This window comes from Podarcis erhardii (assembly GCF_964252035.2).
Source record: "Podarcis erhardii genome assembly, chromosome: 7".
Lineage (NCBI taxonomy): Eukaryota > Metazoa > Chordata > Lepidosauria > Squamata > Lacertidae > Podarcis > Podarcis erhardii.
Genome location: NC_138511.1, coordinates 26,885,420 through 26,890,887, shown reverse-complemented (window position 1 = coordinate 26,890,887; position 5,468 = coordinate 26,885,420).

Below are 5,468 nucleotides of genomic sequence, written 5' to 3'. Positions count from 1 at the left end.
TCTCCTGTGTATCGCTGGGTAGTGTGCAGTTTCCTTTGTATTATTATTAACAACAAAACTCCCCTGGAAACATTCACAGTGTTAATAACGGCCGCCAGAGTGACAACTGGTTGTGAACTGCACCTCTTTCCCCAGTCTGCTGTAGAGATGAGTTCAGGGATGGGGCAATCCAGTCATGAACTCTTGTTTGGCAAGTTCTGAGTAGCCCAGTGTGATTCAAGATCTTTGGTTAAGAGCAGCCAGACAGTTGTGGAGAGGCCAACTCACAATTTGGTGGTGCAGCAATGAAATTGCTGGCACGTTTGCAAAGCTAAGCAGGTTTCAAATTGGGCAAGGGACTGTGTGTTGAGATTTCTGCATTGCAAGGTGTTGCAAGGAAGTCTTTTCCAACCCTATAATTCTATGATGATTTCAAATGGGGCTTATGTGGAAGATATAGCCAGCTATGTGAGAGAATGCAGCCTTAACCTCAATGTAACAGCCTTACTGCAATGCTCTCTATGTGGGGCTACCTTTGTTGTGGGGCTACAACTAATCCAGAATGCAGCAGCTAGACTGGTGACTGGGAGTGGCCACTGAGACCACATAACACCAGTCTTGAAAGACCTACATTGACTCCCAGTACGTTTCTGGGCACAATTCAAAGTGTTGGTGCTGACCTTTAAAGCCCTAAATGGCTTCGGCCCAGTATATATACCTGAAGGAGTGTCTCCACCCCCATCGTTCTGCCCAGACACTGAGGCACTGGCATAGCGTGGGGGGTGCAGGGGGCCCCGGCCGCACCGGGCGCAACATCTGGGGGGGGGCGCACTCGCCGCCTCTGGAGTCGCCAAAGAGCCTCGGGCGCAGGCTGTAGCAGAGCCCCATGTCTCGCGGAACTGACGAGCTGTGCGCGCGTCCGGGCTGAAGGCGTCCGGCAGGCAGCGGTTCTCAGCGCTCGCCGCGGAGGGCGCGCCAGGCAGCCCCTCCTCACAGCCCTGCCGCCGCCGCCGTGGCTACCTTACCGTAAATACCCCAGCCCAGGCAGCAGCAAGAAGAAGCTGGCAGCAGCGGCAGGTTAGGGGTTAGGGGTGCAAATTACTTGCCTTGCCCCGGGTGCTGACAACCCACGCTACGCCGCTGCACTGAGGTCCATCGCCGAGGGCCTTCTGGCGGTTCCCTCACTGTGAGAAGCCAAGTTACAGGGAACCAGGCAGAGGGCCTTCTCGGTAGTGGTGCCCACCCTGTGGAACACCCTTCCCTCAGATGTCAAAGAAATAAACAACTAACCAGACATCTGAAGACAGCCCTCTTTAGGGAAGCTTTTAGTATTTGATGAATTATTGTATTTTAATATTTTGCTGGAAGTTGCCCAGAGCGGCTGGGGAAAGCCAGCTAGATGTGTGGGGTATAAATAAATCATCATCATCATCATTATTAAGTATTTATTCACACAGCACCCAGGACCCCAGGGAGTTGGCCCCTATGATCACCAGCTTTGCTTCAAAGCCTCCTTGAATGTTTCCGCTTGGCTGGAAATTACAGTGGTACCTTGGGTTAAGTACTTAATTCGTTCCGGAGGTCCGTTCTTAACCTGAAACTGTTCTTAACCTGAAGCACCACTTTAGCTAATGGGGCCTCCTGCTGCCACTGGAGCACGATTTCTGTTCTTATCCTGAAGCAAAGTTCTTAACCTGAAGCATTATTTCTGGGTTAGCAGAGTCTGTAACCTGAAGCGTATGTCACCTGAAGCATATGTAACCCGAGGTACCACTGTATCCTTGAACCCTGATACTGTAATGCCTCTTCCTTTGCCTGAACGGAGGATGGAGGTGTCTTTGCGCGTCCCCGCACAAATGAGCCTACTGCCGAGTAGCAAATTTTACATTCCTTGCTCCACCCACTTTTGCCTCTGGCCCCGCCCACCCCTAGCCTCCAGAGAAGGTTGCCCGGCAGGAAATGCAACAACGCTAATGCAAAAAGTTTGCTCTCCTCTGCTCTGGAGTTCCTTCTGCATGAGGATCCGCCCTCCTCCTTTGCTCGGAGAGTGTGCCTCATTCAAATGACTGGCTGTGGGAACTCATGAAAGCCGCATTGTGGGAGGTTACACAAGGATGGAGAGATCAGGGAAGCTGTAAACAGGGGCTGTGCAAGAGTGCATGCCAAGGCAGAGAGTTCTTCCAGATGTCATCACTCTGATTCAGGGATCACGAGGCAACAAAACCCTCCTCTGTCTTGCACAGGATGTTCTCATTAAATGCAGGGATGAATCATAAAAGGGCCACTTCCGAACAGCCTAACCAGCTTCCCATTTTTACCCTGTTACCTTATCTCCTCGTCTCTGCTGCAAAGGTGGGAGGCGCAGTCTCCTGTATGAAGAGGCCCCTTGTCTTTGCCGCGGTCCAACCTGTCTGCAGAAGCGGAACATGATCCGAAGCCACGAAACAAAGCCGGCTTTGCTCAACAATACCTGAAAGCAGGCAGAGAAGCAAACTTGGCTCTCTCCTCCCGCCATCAGCAGGACATCGCTGCGTATATATCATCCAAGGTGTCCTCCCTAGCGGTGTAATTTGGAAAGGTGCAGGCAACGACAGACAAAAGAGGACTAAGGAAAGATGGATGACTGTTGTTTTGGGTTTCTCCCAGTTTCTGTTCCATTCTTAAGTAAAGTTTGCTATGTTTCTCTCCCCCCCCCCCCGTTTCTAAATGTTTTATTTTGATTTTGCAACACAAACACACACACACTAATAAAAAATAAAAATAAAAGAAAGGTAAAAACAAAAAATATCAAAAGTAGATTCAAACACTTATACTAAACAAATATTAAACGATGTGTATATACCATATACATATATACCATATACATATTTGGACACAGGTGGCGCTGTGGGTTAAACCACAGAGCCTAGGACTCGCTGATCAGAAGGTCGGCAGTTCGAATCCCCATGATGGGGTGAGCTCCCGTTGCTCGGTCCCTTCTCCTGCCAACCTAGCAGTTCGAAAGCACGTCAAAGAGCAAGTAGATAAATAGGTACCGCTCCGGCGGGAAGGTAAACGGTGTTTCCGTGCACTGCTCTGGTTTGCCAGAAGCGGCTTAGTCATGCTGGCCACATGACCCAGAAGCTGTATGCCGGCTCCCTTGGCTAGTAAAGCGAGATGAGCACCGCAACCTCAGAGTCGGCCACGACTGGACCTAATGGTCAGGGGTCCCTTTACCTTTTATATACCATATTTCAATTCTTCTTTTCTTCCAATTGGCTTCCTTCATCCTCAGCGCAGTTCTGCTACTTTAGTAAAAACTTTAGTAAAAAGTTTGCTGTGTTTCTTTCTTTTAAAGTGCTCACCAGAATTTGTCAGTGATTGATTGATTGATTCTTTCATTTATATACCACTTAATGTACACATTTGTATGCTATTTTGTCAAATATACCCATTTTTCAAACCACATTATTAATAAAAATGAACGAATGAATAAGATGCCCCTTAATGCCAAAATAGGTTCCTTTGCACAAAACTGATCCCCCCCCTTTTAAATGAGAAATGCATTTTTGTGCACACTTTCCCCAGATGCACACATTTCTGTACGATGTTTATGGTTGGATAACTGCTCCAGAGAAGTGCCAGTTTCAAAGTGCCACTGCCTTTGGGTTCCTGCATTGTTTCAGGAAGTGCACATTTGGCGGGTTCCCGTTAAAACATGAATCAAATAAAATTGACCACCCCAACCCTAGACCACAGTCTTCTGCTGAACTGAATGACCAACAAAGGCTAGCCTCTGTCTCCTGAACAGAATGATTCTGGAGGTGGGTAAGAAGTGATAATAATAATTAATAATTTGGAGCACGCACAATGTATGGATGAGAAAAATGCCAGAGAGACTTCTCTTTGCCAAATTCAGCTGGAGTTCTTACAATGCATCTGTCTTGCTCCCTAGGAAGGCAAGAGCCTCTGCTGCATCAGACCATCTAGTCAAGCTGCAGGGATGAACAGATCAGTTCATCAATTTCCCATGTGTTATGAATGAAGTCTGTTCCATCCCATTTCTGCATTAATGCACATTTAACAATGCATATGAAAACCATATTTTGGATACATTTTCTCATCAAATGCATATTTCAAAATGTAATTTCTTTAAAGGCATGCATTTCTAATTTTGGTTTAACTCTTAAAACAAGCATTTGTTTATTTTTTCAAGTCAATGACTTCACACTGCAAGACTCGGAGACGTGCAAAATCTAAAGGGCAAGTACATCCCAAACCGCACGTTAGTCTGGCGGGTGCTGAGCAAGTCAGTTGACATGGAAACTCTCAAAGAGCAGATTTCTCAAGCTCCTCAGGTTCAGCATCCTGCTGTGGCTGGTTAGATGTTCCTGGGCCTGGGGAATCCCAGAAGTAGGGCAGGAAAGCAATGGCAACTTTTATGCAAAATATATGCTTCTGCGTGTGGGTTTTTTTTTTTTTTTTTTTTGGTACTAAAATGGCATCATAAAAGAATGCATAATCTGCTGTTGAAATGGAATACTGTGGATGAGACAGTGAAATCTACTATGATTAAATGGGCACAAGACGTTGGACATAACATTATGTTGGCTGACTGGGAACAGTTATGGACCACCGGAATTAAATTTACGGCATGTAATGCCTTAAGGGAGAATATTATGAAAATGGTGTACAGGATAAAATTAATATAAATGAATTTGCTAAATTAAATTTGAAGTGGAATACAAGAAAGGAGGGTGGGCGGAAGTCAAGAAAATAAGGCTACGAAGGATATAAATTTGAAAGGAGTCCTTTCTTTTTTCCTTTTCTTTTCTTCTTTCTTATGTTAAGTGTTTGTATTTTTTGTATTTTTGTATTTTTGTGGTTTTGTTATCTTTTTTGTATTTTTTTCTATTTATTGTTTATAATCCTTTTATTGTGAAAAGTTAATAAAATATCATATAAAAAAATAAAAATAAAATGGCATCATAAAAACCCAGAGGAGTGCATAATCCGATAGGAAACTGTGTTCTTGTCCACAAATAAGCTTGATAGTGTTGGATGGGGTCAATCCACTGCTAAAAGGGAAGAACCATGCAAATTCTGCTTCCATCCCTGTGATAACAAACGAAATCCTGGCCTGCCTCCCAGGGCTATTTTAATAATAATAATAATAATAATAATAATAATAATAATAATAATAATAATAATATATTTATACCCCGCCCATCTGGCTGAGTTTCCCCAGCCACTCTGGGCGGCTCCGAATCAAGTGTTAAAAACAATACAGCATTAAATATTAAAAACTTCCCTAAACAGGGCTGCCTTCAGATGTCTTTTAAAGAGAAGATAGCTGCTTATTTCCTTCACATCTGAAGGGAGGGCATTCCACAGGGTGGGCGCCACTACTGAGAAGGCCCTCTGTCTGGTTCCCTGTAACCTCACTTCTCACAATGAGGGAACCACCAGAAGGCCCTCAGCGCTGGATCTCAGTGTCCGGGCTGAACGAT